Raw genomic sequence first — 21,041 nt, 5'->3', positions numbered from 1 at the left:
GGGAGCAACGGATACAATAAATGATATTAGTGATGTGCAAGAAAAACTTTGATGGATGTGGAAGGCTCCTTTAGGGCCTTCGATAGAGGTGAGGGAGGATGTGTGGGTGCAGATTTTACAGTTCCTGCGGTGGCAGGGGAAAGTGCCAGGATTGGAGGGTGGGTTGTTTGGGGGCGTGGACCTGACCAGGTAGTCGCGGATGGAACGATCTTTGCGAAAGGCAGAAAGGGGTGGGGAGGGAAATATATCCCTGGTAGTGGGGTCTTTTTGGAGGTGGCGGAAATGTCGGCGGATGATTTGGTTTATGCTTCAAGTAAAACTTTGATGGATGTGGAAGGCTCCTTTAGGGCCTTGGATAGAGGTGAGGTGCAAGTAAAACTTTGATGGATGTGTGCAAGTAAAACTTTGATGGATGTGTGCAAGTAAAACTTTGATGGATGTGTGCAAGTAAAACTTTAGCACAGACTCTGCCTCCCAAATGATCCGAAGTTCTTCCAGCTGCCGCTCCACTTCCCTAATGCTGTCTTGGAGGAGAGAGAGTTGGGTGCACTTTCTGCAGATATACTTGAATGGGACACTAATGGCGTCCCTCACCTCAAACATCATGCAGGAGGAACATTCCTCTCTCTGCACTGCCATCCCTGCTAGTCCCTTCATCAAAAAGTAAAAAAGCAGAGAAGCTTTCCTGATGTGTCCCTGGTGTTTAAGGTTAGAAGAGGTGGATGGGTGAGAGGCCCTACAAGGATAGGGCCTCAGGTTTAGAAAACACTCAGTTATATAGATAAGGGGAAAAAAAAAGAGTCTCTCCTTTCCCAGAAACCTCTGCTCGCCGATGTCAGACGTAAAGACTTTAATTAGTGACTCACCTTTCCCAGCAGGCCCCCCGTCCAAGCTCCCACCCCTCCTTTTGCTGAAAACAGAAATGGACGGTGTAACAAACATCATGGCAATGGGAAGTAGTTTGAGTTTTTGTGCTTCTTTGGGTAAAGGAGTTCTTGTGTCGGATTGTTGTTGCCAGTGAATGGGATTGCTGTCATTTATGAAGTTATGAAAGAAATGCACCTCTTCATCAACATGGTCTTCAATGAGAATTTTGAGCTGCAGGACTTCCTCCTGAACCAACTCATTAACATCAGGGATATCTTCATTCCCATGTACTCTTTCCTTAAAGGGTGTCTGTAGATCTAGCATACTACCTTTGAAGGTGTATAATTTCTCCCAAGGACAACACAATTTGGTCTCCTGTAACTTCAACTTGTGGTTTATGCTTGACTCTTTGTTCTGCTGCTGGGAATTTTCTGCTGGTCCAGCAGATTGTGTTGAAATGGCCTCTCTTATGACATACAGAGGCCCAGTATTACAAGCTGGGCAACATCTCTACTAATGGGGTCACTTCCTGTTGCATTGCAGACATGGAGTAAGGCCATTGACTGTGTCCTCTCTTCATTGTTTCTGATTCCTCAGTGACACTTGGTTGCTTGCTCCCAGTGTTGTCTTTTAGCACACGTTTCAGGTAGCCTGTTACAGCTGTTGTAATGTAGTGGCTGTCTGCAAACACTCTGAGGTGAATGGGCACTGGCTGTAATCTCCTGGGTGGCCTCATCAGGCCTCTTGTGGTCTGGCTGAAAATGGGAATCGAGAAAGCTCTCCTGTGTGGCTCTCCCAACGTTTTCAAATAGTATATGCACCATTGAGTTTGACTATTCCAAATTGTGCTGCAAATTCAAATTTGGAACATCAACTATATTTCCAACCAAATCTCCCCACCCCTCTTGAAAATAGATATTGTACCTTCAGCAGTCATATTTCAGAGATTTTGAAATCCGGCATTGTTCCGGTCAGATGTAAAGTAATGCTTCCTCTTCTTTGCCCACAAATGTGCCTGAATCCAAACCTCAGAGAAAACAATCATTGCTGCACTGCAATTTTTCTATTTCAAGCGACTGCAATGTTTGTTGGCTCATTGACGTCATGGCATCTTTGTGCTGTAGATCCATAGATGAACAGATATTCACTTGAACTATAAGGTTATTTGTGGAAGCAGGGAATGGGGCCTTCCAGGCTGTCAATTTGCACCGCATGAAAATTTGGTTTCAGAGCTGATTGAATAGTGTTCTTGCCCACCATATCACCCACTGAAACACTTTGTTTAGCTGCAATTTATAGTATTATAGCTGATGCAAATGCATTGCTAAAATAGGGCTCAGACCCTTGCTGCAAATTGAAATAAATTTGCATTACGCCATTTTGGAACCATGTTTGATCATTTCAGTCTCCTTAGGAAAAACAACTTGACATCATCTTCATGAACTCATGCAAATCAAAGTGTCATGAGTTAAACAGACTGGAGTGAAAACCCAAGCTGGGTTTCACTTATAGCACTGCTGTCCTTTCAACACGATGAAGGGCTTATGCTTAAAACGTCGATTCTCCTGCTCCTCGGATGCTGTCTGACCTGCTGTGCTTTTCCAGCACTACACTTTTCAACTCTGATCTCTAGCATCCATTTTCCCTTTCAACATGTACAACCAGATTTCAATTTTCCATTGTTTAATTGCAAAGATATTGCAAAATAATTGAAAGCTTAATCAAAAAGAAAAATGAGGCTTATGTACGATTTCGAAAACTGAAGACAGACAGAGCACTCGAACAATACAAAGATGGGTAAGAACTCAGACAAGAAAATAGGACAGCTAAAAATGGGGCCATGAAATGTCTGGCGAACAGGATTAAGGAAGATCTCAAGGAGTCTTATACATATATAAGGAGAAAAAGGGTAGGCCCACTCAAGGACAAAGGAAGGAATTTATATGTGGAGCTGGAGGAAATGAGTGAGGTCCTTAATAGACACATTGCCTTGGTATTCACAACAGAGAAGTTCATGGTGGATGATGTGTCGAGGGAGGGGTATATTGATATTGTAGGGCATGCCAAGATATAAAAGGAGGAAACATTGGGTGTTTTGAAAAGTGTTAAGGTAGACAGGTCCCTAGCATCTGATGGGATCTATCCCAGAATGCTGAGGGAGGGGAGAAAATGCTGGACTTTTGTGTGAAATCTTTGTATCTTCTTTAATCACAGGAACGGTCCCAAAGGACTGGAGAATAAGCAACATTATTCCTTTGTTTAAGAAGGGCAACAAGGATAATCTGGGAAAATATAGGCTGAGGAGCCTTATGTCATGGCAGGGAAATTATGAAAGAAGACTCTTAGGGACAGGATTTACACACGTTTGGAAAAATTATGGACTCATTAGCGATCGGCAGCATGGCTTTGCGTGGGGAAGGTCATGTCAAACAAACTTAGAGACGTGGATGGATGGAGATGTACAGCACGGAAACAAACCCATTGGTTCAACTTGTTCATGCCGACCAGATATCCTAAATTGTCATATTTGCCAGCACTTGGCTCATATCCCTCTAAACCCTGCCTATTCATATATCCATCCAGATGCATTTTAAATACTGTAATTGTACCAGCCTCCGCCACTTCCTCTGGCAGCTCATTCTGCACATGCAGCACCCTTTACATGAAAACGTTGCCCCTTAGGTTCCTTTTAAATCTTTCCCCTCTCAACCATGCCCTCTAATTCTGTACTCCCTACTCCAGGGAAAAGAACTTGCTTATTCACCCTTTCCAGATCCCTCGTGATTTTCTAAACTTCTAGAAAGTCACCCCTCAGCCTCTGATGTTCCAGGGAAAACAGCCCAGCCTATTCAGCCTCTCCCTATAACTCAAACATTCCAATTCTGGCAACATCCTTGTAAATCTTTTCTGAACTCTTTCAAGTTTTGCAACATTCTTCCTATAGGAGAGAGACCAGAATTGCACGCAATATTCCAGCAGTGGCCTAACCAAAGTTCTTTACAGCCGCAACATGACACCCACCCACCCCCAGCCCACCCAACTCCTATACTCAATGCTCTGACCAGTAAAGGAAAGCATACCAATTGTCTTCTTCACTATCCTATCTACCTGTAACTCCACTTTCAAGGAACTATGAACCTCCATTCCAAGGCCTGTTTGTTCAGCAATATTCCCCAGAACCTTACCATTAAGTGTATAAGCCCTGCCGTGACTTACCTTTCCAAAATGCAATACATCATAATTATCTAAATTAAAGTCCGTCTGCCACTCCTCAGCCCATTGGCCTATCTGATCAAGATCCCGTTGTGCTCTGAGGTAACCTTCTTCGTTGTCCACTACACCTCCAATTTTGGTGTCATCTGCAAACTTACTAACTATACCTCCTATATTCACATCCAAATCATTGATATAAATGACAAAAAGCAGTGGATCCAGTACCAATCCTTGTGGTACACCACTGGTCACAGGTCTCCAGTCTAAAAGGAATCCTCCACCATCACCCTATGTTTTCTACCTTTGAGCCAGTCTGTATCCAAATGGCTAGTTCTCCCTGTATTCCACTTGATCAAACCTTGCTAACCAGTCTGCCATGAGGAACCTTGTCAAACGCCTTAGTGAAGTCCATGTAGATCATGTCCACTGCTCTGCCCTCATCAATCCTCTTCATTACTTCTTCAAAAAACTCAATCAAGTTTGTGAGGCATGAGTTCCCATGCACAAAGCCATGTTGACTATCCCTAATCAGTCCTTGCCCTTCCAAATACTTGTACATCCTGTCCCTCAGGATTCCCTTCAACAACCTGCCCACCACTGACATCAGACTCACTGGCCTATAGTTCCCTGACTTATCCTTACCACCCTTCTTAGATAGTGGTACCACATTTGCCAACCTCCAGTTCTCCAGCACCTCACCTGTGACTATCGATGATACAAATATCTCAGCAAGGGCCCCAGCAATCACTTCCCTAGCTTCCCACAGAGTTCTAGGGTACACCTGATCAGGTCCTAGCTATTTATTCACCTTTATGTGTTTTAAGATATCCAGCATCTCCTCCTCTGTATTCTGGACATTTTTCAAGATGTCACTGTCTATCTCCCTACATTCTATATCTTCCATGTCTTTCTCCACAGTAAACACTGATGAAAAATACTCATTTTTCTATCTCTCCCAACTCCTGCGGCTCTACACAAATGCTGCCTTGCTGATATTTGATCTAATCTCTGTCCTTAATGTATTTGTAAAAATCCTTTGGATTCTCCTTAACCATATTTGCCAAAGCTATCTCATGTCTCTTTTTTGCCCTCCTGATTTCCTTCTTAAGAGTACTCCTACTGCCTTTATACACTTTTAAGGATTCACTCAATCTATCCTGTCTATACCTGACATATGCTTCCATCTTTTCCTTAATCAAATCCTCAATTTCTCTCATCATCCAGCATTTCCTACACCTATCAGCCTTGCCTTTCACCATAACAGGAACATACTGTCTCTGGACTCTTGTTATCTCATTTTTGAAGGCTTCCCAACTTCCATCTGTCCCTTTACCTGTGAAAATCTGCCCCCAATGAACTTTTGAAAATTATTGACTAATACTGTCAAAATTGGCTTCCTCCAATTTAGAACTTCAACTTCTAGATCATGTATATCCTTTTCCATCACTATTTTAAAACAAGTAGAAATATGGTCGTTGGCCCCAAAGTGCTCCCCCACTGACACCTCAGTCACCTGCCCTGCCTTATTTCCCAAGAGTAGGTCAATTTTGCACCTTCTCTAGTAGTTACATCCACAAACTGAATCAGAAAATTGTCTTGTACACACATAATAAATTCCTCTCTATCTGAATCCTTAACATTACGGCAGTCCTAAGTCTATATTTGGAAAGTTAAAATCCCCTACCATTAATACCCCATTATTCTTATAGCTAATTAGGATCTCCTTACAAATTTGTTTTTAATTTCCTGCTGACTATTGGGGGGGATCTATAGTACAATCCAAATAAGGTGATCATCCCTTTCTTATTTCTGAGTTCCACCCAAATAACTTCCGTGGTAATGTTCCCAGAAACATTCTCCCTAAGTACAGCCATAATGTTATCCCTTATCAAAAGCACCATTCCCTCTCCTCTCTTGCCCTCCTTTCTATCCTTCTTTCAGCATTTGCATCCTGGAACAGTTAAGCTGCTAGTCCTATCCATCCCTGAGCCACATTTCTGTAATTGCTGTGATATCCCAGTCCCATGTACCTAACCATGCCCTGAATTCATCTGCCTTCCTTGTTCGGCCACTTGCATTGAAACAATTATAGCTTAATTATCAATCCTACCTCTTTGCTTTGTTCCTGCCTGCCCTGACTCTTTGACTTGCTCCTTTCCTAATTGTACCAGTCTCACATTGATCTCTTTTCTGACTATCTCCCTGGGTCTCCCCAAATTACTTTTTTAAATCCTTCTGAGCAGCTCTAGCAAATTTCCCTGCAGTTTATTAGTCCCCTCCCAATTCAGGTGCAATCCTTCCTTCTCATACAGGTCACTTCTACCTCAGAAGAGACTCCAATGATCAAAAAACGTGACTCCTTCTCCCCTGCATCAGCTCCTCAGCCATGCATCCATCTGCACTATCCTCCTATTCCTACCCTCACTACCTCGTGACACCAGGAGTAATCCAGATATTCCTGAGGACCTCCTTTTTAAATTCCTCCTTGATTGAGTTTTTTGAGGAAGTGACAAACATGATCATTGAGGGCAGGGTGGTAGGTATTGTCTATATGGACATTAGCAAAGGCCTCTAACCAGGTCCCTCATGGCAGGCTGATACAAAAGATAAAAGCACATGGGATCCATTAACACATCAGTGTTAAGATTGATGCAGAACTGGCTTAGTCATTGAAGACACAGAATAGTGGTGGAAGGTATTTTTTTCTGACTGGAGGTCTGTGACCAGCAGTGTTCTGCAGGCATCGCTGCTGTGACCCCTATTATTTGGAACATATATAGAAATGATTTGGAGGAGAATGGAGGTTGCCTAATTAGGATTGGAGGAGGATTGGAGACGGATTGGAGACGGATTGGAGACGGATTGGAGACGGATTGGAGACGGATTGGAGGAGGATTGGAGACGGATTGGAGACGGATTGGAGACGGATTGGAGGAGGATTGGAGACGGATTGGAGACGGATTGGAGACGGATTGGAGACGGATTGGAGGAGGATTGGAGACAGATTGGAGACGGATTGGAGACGGATTGGAGGAAGATTGGAGACGGATTGGAGACGGATTGGAGACGGATTGGAGACGGATTGGAGACGGATTGCCAGTTATTACAACAGATATAGATAGGCTAGAATCTTGGAGGGAGAAGTGATAGATGGAGTTTAATCCAGACCAATAAAAAGTGATGAATTTTGGAGATCTAATGCAGGAGGGAAATATACAGTAAATGGCCAAACTCTATGTAGCGGAGAAAGTGAGGACTGCAGATGCTGGGGATCAGAGCTGAAAATATGTTGCTGGAAAAGCACAGCAGGTCAGGCAGCATCCAAGGAGCAGGAGAATCGACATTTCGGGCATGAGCCCTTCTTCAGGAACTCTTAGTAGCATCAACATACAGAGGACTGGAGGGGTACAGGTCCATAGTCCCCTGAAAACACAAATGGACAAAGTGGTCAGGAAGGCATATGGCATGCTTTCATCATCTGGGCTATAAGGTATAAAGATTGGCAAGTCATGTTACAGCTGTAGAGAAATTCAGTAAGCCACATTTGAAATATTGCATACAGTTCTGGTCGCCATGCTACAAGAAGGATGCGGAGGTTTTGGAGAGGGTACAAAAACAATTCACCAGGATGCTGCGTGATTTGGAGGATATTAGCCATGAGGAGAGATTGGACAAACTTGGTTTGTTTTCTCTTGAACATCAAGGATGATGGGCAGCCTGATAGAAGTTTATAAAATTATAAGAGACATGGAGACAATGGTTAGTCAGAGTCTTTTTCCCAGGATTAGATTCCCTACAGCATGAAAACAGGCCCTTTGGCCAAGCAAGTCCACACTGACCCTCTGACGAGTAACCCATGCAGATCCATTCCCCTACCCTACATCCCCCTCTGACTAATGCACCTAACACTATGGGCAGTTTAGCATGGCGTGCACATCTTTGGATTGTGGGATGAAACCAGAACACCTGAAGGAAATCTCCATGCAAACTCCACACAGACAGTTGCCCAAGGCAGGAATTAAATCCAGGTCTCTGATGCTGCGAGGCAGTAGTGCTAATCACTGCGCCACCGTGCCACCCAGGGGGCATAGGTTTAATGTAAGAGGGTCAACATTTAAAAGAAATGTCAGAGGCAAGTTTGTTACACAAAGGGTGGTAAGTGCCTAGTATGCCCTACCAGAGGAGGTATTGGAGACCAATACAGTAGCAACATTTAAAACACATCTTGAAAAATATATGAATAGCTGGGGAATTGAGGCTATGTAAAACATAGAGACAAAACATTTTTAGTTTAGAAAGGCATCATGTGTTGGTGCAGTATTGGTGAGCCAAGCACCTGCTCCTGGGCTGTGCTGTTCTTTCTTCTTCATTCTAATTTTTCGATCGTGGTCAGCGAATTAATTCACACAAGCAAATAATGAAACTAAATGCTATTAAAATAGGGGAAAGTGGTCTTTATGAATCAGATTTCATTAACTGACTAAGCAACTCCACTCTACTGTGAATCAGAAATATCCTAAACACTTCCCTATTTCTTCTGTGGGAGGAGGGGGAGTTCTGTAAAGAAGGGACTGATAGAAAAACATGAAAAGTAAATGAAACTATTACTTATTCCTCGGGCAGAATTATCCCCTCCTGAAAAGTGGCAGGAAAGGGGATAGAAAGGGACATTAATCAAACTGGTTGATATTAGCGAGGACTCTGCTGCCTTCCCACAATCACAGGAATTAGGTTCTGAGCAGAAAGGCCCAAGACTGCCATACCCTAATTGAGGCACTTAAGCAGTCAATTAATGAGCACTTAAGGGGAGGCAAAGTGTCAGGGATGTGGGTTCAATTCCAGCCTTGGGTAACTGTGTGACATTTGCATGTTCTTTCTGTGTCTGTGTGGGTTTCCTCCAGCTGCTGCAGTTGCCACCTACAGTCCAAACATGTGCAGGTTAGGTGGGTTAGCTTCGGGAAATGTGGGGTTACGGTGATAGGATGAGGGGAACTAGATCTGGGTGGGATGCTCTTTGGAGGATAGGTTGAATGGCCTCTTTCCAATCTGTAGGGTCCTGAAAAGGCCTTACTTGACTTAGGGTCAGCAGACTAGTATGATTTGAAGTGAATAATTAAGAGCCTCTTCCAGTTCTAACAAAGGCAGCCAATCTGAAACATTAATATAGTTTCTCCCCTCCACAAATGTTGCTCGACCTGCTTATTTCTACATGTCTATTTTTTTGCTCCAGACTTCAAGCATTTTTCTGTATTTTGGTTTTGTTTCACAATTATGCAAGTTGTAGACAATAGACAATAGACAAGAGGTGCAGGAGTAGGCTATTCTGCCCTTCGAGCCTGCACCACCATTCATTATGATCATGGCTGATCATCCTCAATCAGTATCCTGTTCCTGCCTTATCTCCATAACCTTGATTCCACTAACCTTGAGAGTTCTATCCAACTCGTTCTTAAACAAATCCAGAGACTGGGCCTCCACTGCCTTCTGGGGCAGAGCATTCCACACACCCACCACTCTCTGGGTGAAGAAGTTTCTCCTCATCTCTGTCCTAAATGGCCTACCCCTTATTTTTAGGCTGTGTCCTCTGGTTCGGGACTCACCCATCAGCGGAAACATGTTTCCTGCCTCCTGAGTGTCGAATCCTTTAATAATCTTATACGTCTCAATTAGATCCCCTCTCAGTCTTCTAAACTCAAGGGTATACAAGCCCAGTCGCTCCAATCTTTCAACATAAGATAGTCCCACCATTCCAGGAATTGACCTCATGAACCTACGCTGCACTCCCTCAATAGCCAGAATGTCTTTCCTCAAATTTGGAGATCAGAACTGCACACAGTATTCCAGGTACGGTCTCACCAGAGCCCTGTACAGCTGCAGAAAAACCTCTTTGCTTCTATACTCAATACCTCTTGTTATGAAGGCCAGCATGCTATTAGCTTTCTTCACTACCTACTGTACCTGCATGCTTGCCTCATTGAGGGGGGTACAAGAACACCCAGATCTCTTTGTACTGTCCCTTTACCTAACTTGACTCCATTTAGGTAGTAATCTGCCTTCCTGTTCTTGCCACCAAAGTGTATAGCCATACATTTATCCACATTAAACTGCATCTGCCATGCATCTGTCCACTCACCTAACCTGTCCAGGTCACCCTGTAATCTCCTAACATCCTCCTCACATTTCACCCTGCCACCCAGCTTTGTATCATCAGCAAATTTGCTGATGTTACTATTAATACCATCTTCTATATCATTAATATATATTGTAAAAAGCTGCAGTCCCAGCACTGATCCCTGCGGTACCCCACTGGTTACCGCCTGCCATTCCGAAAGGGAGCCGTTTATCACTACTCTTTGTTTCATGTCAGCCAACCAATTTTCAAGCTGTCAGTACTTTGCCCCCAATACCATGCGCCCTAATTTTGCTCACTAACCTCCTAACAAAGGCTTTCTGAAAGTCCAGGTACACTACATCCACTGGATCTCCCTTGTCCATCTTCAGAGTTACATCCTCAAAAAATTCCAGAAGATTAGTCAAGCATGAATCCCTTCATAAATCCACGCTGACTCTGACCTATCCTGTTACTGCTATCCAGATGTGTCGTAATTCCATCTTTTATAATTGACTCCAGCATCTTTCCCACCACTGAGGTCAGACTAACTGGTCTATAATTTTCTGCTTTCTCCCACCTTTCTTAAAAAGTGGTACAACATTAGCCACCCTCCAATCCGCAGGAACTGTTCCTGAATCTATTGAACTCTGGAAAATAATCACCAACTCATCCATGATTTCTAGAGCCACCTCCTTCAGTACCCTGGGATGTAGACCATCAGCCTTCAGACCTAACAGTCTCTCCAACACCAATTCCTAGCAAATATAAATTCCCTTCAGTTCAGGTCCTTCAGCCACTGTTACCTCAGGGAGATTGCTTGTGTCTTCCCCAGTCAACACAGATCTAAAGTACCAATTCAACTCTTCTGCCATTTCTTTGTTCCCCGTAGTATATTCCCCTGTTTCTGTCTTCAAGAGCCCAATTTTAGTCTTAACCATTTTTTTCCCTTTCACATATCTAAAAAAGCTTTTACTATCCTTCTTTATATTTTTGGCCAGTTTACCTTCATACCTCATTTTTTCTCTCCGTATTTCCTTCTTAGTAATCCTCTGTTGTTCTTTAGAAACTTCCCAGTCCTCCGTTTTCCCACTCATCTTTGCTATGTTATACTTTTTCTCTTTTGACTTTATATGTTTCTTAACATCCCTCGTCAGCCACGGCCACCCCTGCCTCCTCATAGGATCTTTCTTCCTTTTTGGAATGAACTGATCCTGCATCTCCTGCATTATACCCAGAAATATCTGCCATTGTTCCTCCACTGTCATCCCTGCTAAGGTATTGCACCATTGAACTTTGGCCAGCTCCTCCCTCGTAGTTCCACAGTTCCCTTTATTCAACTGAAATATTGTCACTTCCAATTGTACTCGGGATTTTTACATATGGTCTTTGGGCGTTGCTGATTACAGTTCCAGGTAATAACTCAGTGGGACTGCAAGTTATATCATAAACATTACTTATGTTGGCACATAGAAGTCATCTGAGATACTTTTGCATGAAGATAAATTACTGTCTGATACTTCCTATTCAACCGTTTCGGAGATGTTATTGCATAATTTTGGAACATGTGAAACTTGAACCTGACCCTCCCTGTCAGAAGTGGGACACTATCATTATGCCTCAAGAGCCCTTGTTCGATATTAGACTATATCCTAGTAAAGTCAGCTCCAAACATGCAGTAGTGATGGAATGATCAGCTTGTAACCAAGATCTACACATGAGGGCCATTCCAGGCACTAAGCTCACACCATATAAACGGTTATGTGATATCTTGTGAGGAAATAGCAATTAAGTTGAAAGCTGTGAGAAAGCTTGCTCCAGTCTCCCATTTGGGAATAATCCTATTGCAGTATTGCGGATCTGAGCCGAAGAAAAATTATCAGACAAAGTGACCAAACTGATTTGTTGCTGACCGTGTAGTTAAGGTTGATTTTTGTCACATTGATAAGGCTTAAAACTTGAAATCTTATTGTGCATGCCCTTAATCATTTGGAATTGAAGTCTGTTGTTTAAATAGATGGAGAAAAGTGAGGCCTTGAAGGACTTAAAGACCAGATTGAAAATTTGAAACAGAAGGTGTTCAGAAACCAATATAGACTACTGAGAGCAGGACTGAACAGTGAAAAGGACCTGATAAGAGGTAGAATGTAGGCACCTGGGGTTTGGATGTGCTGATATCTAACAGAGCTTCGCAAGTACAGAAATGGTTCTACCTGCAAGTGTAAAATTACATGGATGAGAAATTCAGCAGCAAATGAGACACTGCGCTCAATTTCCCCAACCCTGGCAAGGCTGTGAGACGACAAATGTACTACTTCAGTGTTCAAAAAAGGATCACTTCTTGCTCTGTGGTGGAAGGGTCCACCGCCACAAAGAGAGACCCCAGGTAAACCTCAAAGGCTTCCCACTAAAGGAAGAGGAGAGGCCCTTTTTATGGGCCCTCCAAGGCTCATAGAGGGACCCTTAATGGCAACGGTACTCCTTTTTTTCCACCCACCAACCCAATCCCCAAATGCCATGGCCAACCAGTCTAAATTCACCTTCTCCAATCATAGTTCTCTCCCTTTGGTAGGACCCTCTTTGGTGCCCTCTGTCTGGAGTTGCAGCTTCTGTAATGACCAGTTAGTGGAGTACTGCTGACAGCCCCTCATTGGGCCGACAGGTCTTGGGACAGATTCTGCTCTTAATTGGGTGGCCCCCTTGACAGTAGCCTCTAAATTGGCCACAGCCTGCAATATGATGCCCATCAAACTGCACCGTCTGCTTTCTGTCCCAGTGATGGGATTTCCTGGTATATGAAAACATTCATCCTCATGTTACAGAATTTTATGGAAGTGGTCTTTATGATGCAGAGATCTTTGATTCAGGATTCTCTAACTTCTCTTTCCTTTTCAACTTTGAATGTGTTGTAGTCTCCTAGATCCATCTTCCTGGAACTCCCAGTTTGAATTCCTCCAATTATTGTATGAATCTGTGGCCTGTGGTAAACTAATTTTCCACATCCTCCTCAACCTGTCTGCAGCCTTTCGCTGGCCTGGCCGCACTAATGTCTGTCCTGTCCTCTGTCCAATCATAGCCAGAGAATTGTCTGCAATGGGTCTGCTTCTCAATCTGACATTGTTACCTCACGGCATGCCCAAGGATTTACCCTTGATTTCCCTTCCTATTCCCCATCTTCACTGTTGCACTTTACAACATCATCCAACAATACAGTATGAGGATCACATGCATGGCTAACTCACCACCATCTACTCCCCTGCCTCCCGGATCTTTCCACTGACAGATTTGTCACACTGCTAAACAGCAATGAGCACAAATTTCTCAAATGAAACATTGGGAAGAGCAAAGGCATGACCTTTGGTACCTGCAACAAATTCCATCACTGAGTCTTTGACTATTTCATTTTCCCTAACTACTTGGTGAACCAAGACAGTTCTCAATCTGAGTATGTTATTTAATGACAAGGTGAGTTTCTCATCACATATATGGTTCTAAGGCCTCTGTAACATTGCCGGACCATCCTAGTTTGATTCACCCACATCTGAAAGCCTGATCCATGCATTTGTTGCCATTCACTTTCTGATTTCAATGCTCTGCTGGCCAGCCTCACACCCTGCAGCTCATCGGAAACTCTGATACTCGTCTTGCCATGCCTGTCCTATCCCCGAAGTCTCCTCCAGCCTTGCAAATTCTGTCTATAATCCCTGCACTTGTCCATTCTGGTCTCGAGCACATCACCCCTTTTAAGTGCTCCTCTATCGCTAGACATGTCTTTCAGTACTAATTCCCTAAACTGTGAAATTCCCTCCTTAATCCTTTCTGCATTTCAACTTCTCTTTCCAACTTGAGGATGCTCCTTAGAACCTACCTCTTTGATAGATGTTTTGGTAAATCCTTTTAACACCTCCTTATGTGTCTCAGTGTTAAATATTGTTTAAAAAAATGTCCCTGTTAGGCACATAGAGATGATTTATATATTAAAACATTATTGAATTGAATTGTCTTGTGAGTAATACAGGCAGATCACATAGTTAAGTAGCATAGATAGGAAATAATAGGTAAACAGTGGCAAAAACAAAACACAGGTACAGGCGAATGTTAAGAGTTTGTGACTCCATTCAGTATTCTAACAACAGTATGGTAGAAACTGTTGTGAAACTGGCTGGTGCAGGTGTTCAGGCTTCTGTACCTTCTCCCCGATGGTAGAGGTTATAGAAAAACATTGCCAGGGTGGGATGGATCTTTAAGAATGCTAGCGGTCTTTCCTTGACAGTGGGGTTGGTAGATGGATTCTATAGATGGGGGGGTTGGCCTTTGTGACTGTCTGGGTCAAGTTCACCACTCTCTGTAACCGTCTCCGATCTTGAATGGTACAGTTGTCATAGCAGGTACTGATACATCCAGACAGAATGCTCTCGATGGTGCACCTATAAAAAGTTGTCAAGGGTATTCGCTGTCATGCCAAATTTCCTCAGCTACCTGAGGAAGAGGAGACGTTGTGGGGCCTTTGTAACCAGTGCATCCACATGAAGAACAAAGAAAGCTTGTTCTGAATGGTCACTGCCACACTCTACTCATTCCACCTCTGTGCTGTTAATGTGTAGGGGGGCATGAGTAACATCCAGCCGAAAGTCAATAATGATTTCTTTGGTTTTGCTGGCTTTGAGAGCTAGGCTGTTCTCAGTTCACCATTTTTCCAGGTCTTCCACCTCCCATCTGTAGTTTGTCTCGTCGCCATCTGAGATTCGAATGACAATGGTGGTGTCGTCAGTGAACTTGTAAATGGCATTAGTCTGGTATTTGGCGACACAGTCATGGGTATACAATGAGTGCAGTAGGGGGCTGAGTACGCACCCCTCGGGGGCTCCAGTGTTGAGTGTTAGTGAGGATGAAATATTGTCCCCAATCTTCACTGACAAGTGAAGAGGTGAAGACAGAAAAGTTGTTGTTATTTGTTGGCTGTTTCAGGGCTGTGGTAGCCCCTGATGAAATAACGCTGTTGCAGGAAAGACGGGGTTTGGGTGCTAACAACACTTTTAAAGACATGGGCTGTGAAAGTGGGTTGGTGGGAAATGGAGCAGTAGTTAACAATGACAAATAATTCAACAGTCGGGTTGACTTTTTGAGGAGAATGATAATGGTGGTTTTGAAAGGAAGGAGACAGGATCTCAGGTCGGAGAAACATTGACAACTCCAGTTCATTAGCATTAGTTTTGAAAGGTCTAGAATACAAGGGCAGAAATATACTGCTGAAGCTGTTTATGGCTCTGGTCAGACCGCATTTGGAGTATTATGAGCAATTTTAGCCCTGTTTCTAAGGAAGATGTATTGGCCTTGGAGGGTATCCAGAGGAGGACGAAAGGAATAATCCAGGAGATAAAGGGCTGGTCCTATAAGGCTGCTCATATAAGATTGAGGACTGTACTGTTGTTGTCTGGAATTGATGGAGTTGAGAAGAATGAGGGGAGATCTATTTGAAACTAACAGAATACTTAGACATCTGGATAGAGTGGACGTGAAGAAGATATTTCCATAACTCGTAGGTGAAGCTAGGACCTGAGGGCACAGCCTCAGAGTGAAGAGATGACCCTTTAGAACTGAGATGAGGAGGAACTTCTTTAGGGAGAGGGTGGTTAATCTGTGTAACTCATTGTCTCAGAAAGCTGGGGAGGTTGACTCATTGAGAGTATTTAAGACAGAGATAGGTTCTTGATCAGTAAAGGGATTAAAGGTTACAGGGAGAAGGCAGGAGAATGGGGTTGAGATGTGGATCAGCCATGATCAAATGGCAGAGCAGACTGGTTGGGCCAAATGGCCTCATTCTATCCCTTTATCTTATGGTCTTATGGTGCTGGGAAGTGAAGTTTGGGTGGTCAGTGGTTTGGTGAGAAGCAGCACAAGAAGCTGAACGATCGCTCTTGAATTTAGTGTAGGATGTTGGAAAGAGCAGAAAAGAAAGAATCAAATGAAGTGTTGATTGTGGAGAATAAAAGCCAAGAGTTAGCTTTATTCTCCATGATAATCTTGGAGCAATGGGTTTAAGTAGAAGCACAGTTCTATACAATGTGGTTCAGTCAGCTCTGGAGATAGACAATGAAACTAGTGCAGAAGCTTATATTCAGATCTTTGTCTGTTAGACTTGAAGGAGTGAAGTGGAGTGAGTGGGGGTGATGTTCCTGGGGTTAAGGACATTAGAAGAGCACGCGAGGGAATGATTGAGCATGTACGTTTCAGAGACCGACGGACTCATCTGAGGCTAAACATTGTGCCTGACTGATGCAGATAATAGATAACATTTTGACATAAACAACTGGTATAGATAACAAAGAAAATATGCCTTTGGCTTACATACAGCAGTAATACAGATCACAGTTTGAAATAATAATGCGTCGTCTGAAAGCTAATTCTCACAGCATTGGAAATGAGTCATTTACTAGAATGACTTGTCTTTCCTTTCTCTATTCAAAGTGTGATAACAATGATGACAACTAACACATGTGACATCTCTGAAGCCCGAGAGCTGATGTTTTCCATGATTTAATTTCTACTGGATGATCATCACTTTCAAAAATCCAGAAGTGACCATCAGCAGAGGGATCAGGTCAGTAACTGAAACGGTCAGTCAGGTTTTAGGAATCTGTATAAGAATACAACAAGGGACACTTGTGGAAAAAGAACCAAAAATAATGAGCTGAATTTTACTGGCAGGAGTGGACGGGGAGGGGGCTTGGTAAACTGGTACGGTACTGCTCCCTGATGCTCATCAATTTTTCAAGCTGCAGCTCCTGCAACAGGTCTAACAGATCAGTGACCAACAGGAGATGAGGCTTTTAATTAACCAGGGTTCTGAAATGTTGTACGTTTTAATGACTTTGCGAAGGGTGCAAAAAGTTTTACATAAGTTCAGTAACCTTTATTTTCAAAGCAGATGGGATTAATGCCACAGTTCACTGGTGGAAGCAAGTGGCAGGCATGATTTGCAGCTTTCTGTTGACACAGATAGCTGTGTGAAGAAAGTGAGGACTGTAGATGCTGGAGATCAGAGTCAAAAAGTGAGGCGCTGCAAAAGAACAGTGGGTCAGGCAGCATCTGAGGAGCAGGAGAGTCGATGTTTTGGGCATAAGCCCTTCATCAGGAATGCTGATGTGTCAAATCACTGTGTGTGAAATACAATATGGCCAGGCTATCACATTAGGTCAGACTGTACTGGATGAGCCTGAGTGTTGAAAGTAGAAAAGTGCTACTCAGAACCACAGCAGCCGCTAAAGGCAGGATAGGCCTCTTTTGAAGCTTAACACAGTGGAGGCTTCACCTGGCGATGAGGATCTTTGTTTTAAAGCTAGACTCCTCCAGATAGGAGCAGACAGACATAGAGACAGTGATGCACCTACCTACAACATCAACAGGTCAAGAAGGCAGCTCACCACCATCTTCACAAGGTACATAGGGATGGGTAATAAATGCTGACCCAGCCAGCAATGCCCAACTCCCATTAATGAGGTTTAAAAACAATGTGCTCAGTACCGAGTGCATTCTCCCAACTGGTCAGTCTCCAAGCTAACACAATGAATAAGAATCGTTTCTGTAAATGTGCTGAATTAAGGCCAATTTCCAAATCAACACTAGCATACACATCTTAAATATTCTTATATATTTAAAATGTTTAACTTACTTGTAAATTACTGAGTTTTTACCAACAAAACTAGTGAGTGGTTCAATGTAAGTTTTTTTAAAAAGTTATTTTCCATGATGCAAAATTGACCTACTTAGCTGATGGTTCAGAAAATCTTTACTGTTCTTATCTTTTTGTACGCATTTCATTTCCAGCTCAATTAGCTAACAACACCAAATGTCTTCTCTTAAATACTTCAATTGATATATTTTAACGCAAAGAAAAATGTAAATAATTATGTTACATTGTAATGCTGTTTGCACTGCTTCATTTTTTTGTCTCAGCCATTTTTAAAATTATTTGAAGAGCAGAAATTTACACCGTAACCTATCCAAAAAAAAAAATTCAGGTGCAATTTGTGCTTACTTTCCCAATCGTGCCCCACTCTCCTTCATTTTTTTTTGCATCACTTACTGAGTATCAGTGTGAGCTGTGTGCATCAGTGTGAGGCTAACTGCATAAAATTTCTTTCTTTTGAAGTTTCACTTAAAGGGACACTGTTTCACTCCTTCATCCCCACATGTAATTTACGATGCTAAGCGTTTTGTCAAATATAGGATATTTCAGCTGAGCTGTTTTAAATATGTTTAGGTTTCATTTCTTACAGTCTTTCTCTGAGAATTGCACCAGATAACTAGAATGCTGTGGAGAACAGGAACACGATATTGTGTGAATGATGTATGTAAATGCACAGTTCCCCTTTAAAGTGCCAAGTACAGTAATTTGGCAATACTGAATGCTTTAGAAATGTTGATTAATTTAAAAAGCCAAGACTCCTTAGAATCCCTACAGTGCGGAAAGAAGCCATTCACCGCATCAAGTCTGCACTGATCCTCCGAAAAGCATCCTACCCAGCTCCCTTTCCTGGTATTTCCCATGGCCAATTCACCTAACCTGCACAACTTTGGATTGTGGGAAGGAACCAGAGCACCTGGAGAAAACCCACGCAGACACGGGGACAATGCAAACTCCACACAAACAGTCACCCGAATATGTAATTGAACCCGGGTTCCTGGTGCTGTGGCAGTGGTGCTAACCACCATGCTGCCCAACTGAAAGTTTTCAGCCCACAATGCTTTTAATTTTGGAATGCAGAATTATTGTGTGGGACTGTTCTTAACTCAGCATCACCAACAATTTGTTTGTGAGGGTTATCCTGCATTTTTGTTGGGCAAAATCTTACAGAGGTCTATGCAATACGGGTTATGGTGAGATGTGTGGCAGAATTGAGCAATATGTGCAGTGAGACCAGTCTTGACATTGAGATCATCCTGTTCCATCTTTTAAGCTTTTCACATGGTGAGATTCTCATTGGACAGCGACGAGGTGCCATCTGACGAGGATAATACAAGTTAAAATGCCTTGCGAATGACATCACTCACCTCATTAATATGTAGTGCCCCATGTGACCAAATTCACCAAGCACATGAGAGTCATGAAAACCTGACAAGGAAACCAGAGAGACCACCTGGCAGATTCAGCTCACTGCTTGTTCTCAATGACCTCCATGTTAGACGCAAGGCACCGATGTCTCAAGGCATACTCCATGGGCATGGGCCATATGTCCACCACAACCAAGGCTGGCAGTATTTGCCATGAGAGAGACTTTATGAAAGTGCATGCACATTGTTAATACACTTATAGGATGCCAAATTATCTTGATGGTAGGTGAGAGAGGGTGATGGTGGAGAGTTATTTTTCAGAGCTGAAAAACGTGTTGTTGGAAAAGCGCAGCAGGTCAGACAACATCCAAGGAGCAGGAGAATCGACATTTTGGGCATAAGCCCTTCTTCAGAATGAGGAATGTGTGCCAAACAGGCTAAGATAAAAGGTAGGGAGGAGGGACTTGGGGGAGGGGCGTTGGGAATGCGATAGGTGGAAGGAGGTAAAGGTGAGGGTGATAGGCCAGAGAGAGGGTGGGGCGGAGAGGTCGGGAAGAAGATTGCAGGTCAAGAAGGCGGTGCTGAGTCCAAGGATTGGGACTGAGATAAGGTGGGGGGGGGGGGGGGGAATGAGGAAGCTGGAGAAATCTGCATTCATCCCTTGTGGTTGGAGGGTTCCTAGGCGGAAGATGGGGCACACTTCCTCCAGGCGTCGTGTTGCCATGGTCTGGCGATGGAGGAGGCCAAGGTGTGGGCGCAAGTTTTGCATTTCTCGCCGGGAAGGTGCCGGGAGTGGAGGTTGGGTTGGTGGGGGGTGTGGACCTGACGAGGGAGTCGCGGAAGGAGTGGTCTTTCTGGAACATTGATAGGAGAGGGGTCTGTTTGGCGGTGGCGGAAATTACGAAGGATGATACGATGTATCTGGAGGTTGGTGGGGTGGTAGGTGAGGACCAGTGGGGTTCTGTCATGGTGGTGATTGGAGGGGCGGGGTTCAAGGGCAGAGGAGCGGGAAGTGGAGGAGATGTGGTGGAGAGCATCGTCAGCCACGTCTGAGGGGAAATTACGGTCTTTGAAAAAGGAGGCCATCTGGGTTGTTCGGTATTGGAATTGGTCCTCCTGGGAGCAGATGCGGCAGAGGCGAAGGAATTGGGAATATGGGATGGTGTTTTTACAGGGGGCAGGGTGGGAGGAGGTGTAATCTAGGTAGCTGTGGGAGTCGGTCGGTTTATAGTAAATGTCAGTGTTGAGTCGGTCGCCCGAGATAGTAATGGAGAGGTCTAGGAAGGGGAGGGAGGAGTCTGAGATGGTCCAGGAAAATTTGAGGTCAGGGTGGAAGGTGTTAGTAAAGTGGATGAACTGTTCAACCTCCTCGTGGGAGCACGAGGTAGCGCCAATACAGTCATCGATGTAGCGGAGGAAAAGGTGGGGAGTGGTGCCAGTGTAGCTATGGAAGATGGACTGTTCCGCCACCTCCAAACAGACCCCACCACCAGGGATATATTTCCCTCCCCTCCCCTATCAGCGTTCCAGAAAGACCACTCCCTCCGCGACTCCCTCGTCAGGTCCACACCCCCCACCAACCCAGCCTCCACTCCCGGCACCTTCCCCAACAACTGCAAGAAATGCAAAACTTGCGCCCGCATCTCCCCCCTCACTTCCCTCCAAGGCCCCAAGGGATCCTTCCATATCTGTTACAAATTCACCTGCACCTCCACACACATCATTTACTGTATCCGCTGCACCCGATGTTGCCTCCTCTACATTGGGGAGACATGCCGCCTACTTGTGGAAAGTTTCA

At 43.9% G+C, this 21,041-nt stretch overlaps 1 protein-coding gene across 2 annotated transcripts in view; it reads left to right on the top strand.

Moving 5' to 3' along the window:
- Positions 1–21,041, top strand: part of LOC140469289 (probable G-protein coupled receptor 82) — a 92,408-nt gene that overhangs the window by 17,437 nt on the left and 53,930 nt on the right. Inside the window, exon 1 of one of the 2 annotated variants that reach the window (XM_072565644.1) lies at positions 16,722–16,790. The exons of the other annotated variant lie outside the window; for it this stretch is intronic. The gene's annotated coding sequence lies outside the window, so the exon portion shown is untranslated. Of the gene's footprint in view, positions 1–16,721; positions 16,791–21,041 lie in introns of those variants that run through there. 2 annotated transcript variants of the gene reach the window in all.

The sequence above is a fragment of the Chiloscyllium punctatum genome, chromosome 49, assembly GCF_047496795.1.
Source record: "Chiloscyllium punctatum isolate Juve2018m chromosome 49, sChiPun1.3, whole genome shotgun sequence".
NCBI classification, from domain to species: Eukaryota; Metazoa; Chordata; class Chondrichthyes; order Orectolobiformes; family Hemiscylliidae; genus Chiloscyllium; species Chiloscyllium punctatum.
This window is presented reverse-complemented; position numbering and strand designations above follow the sequence as displayed.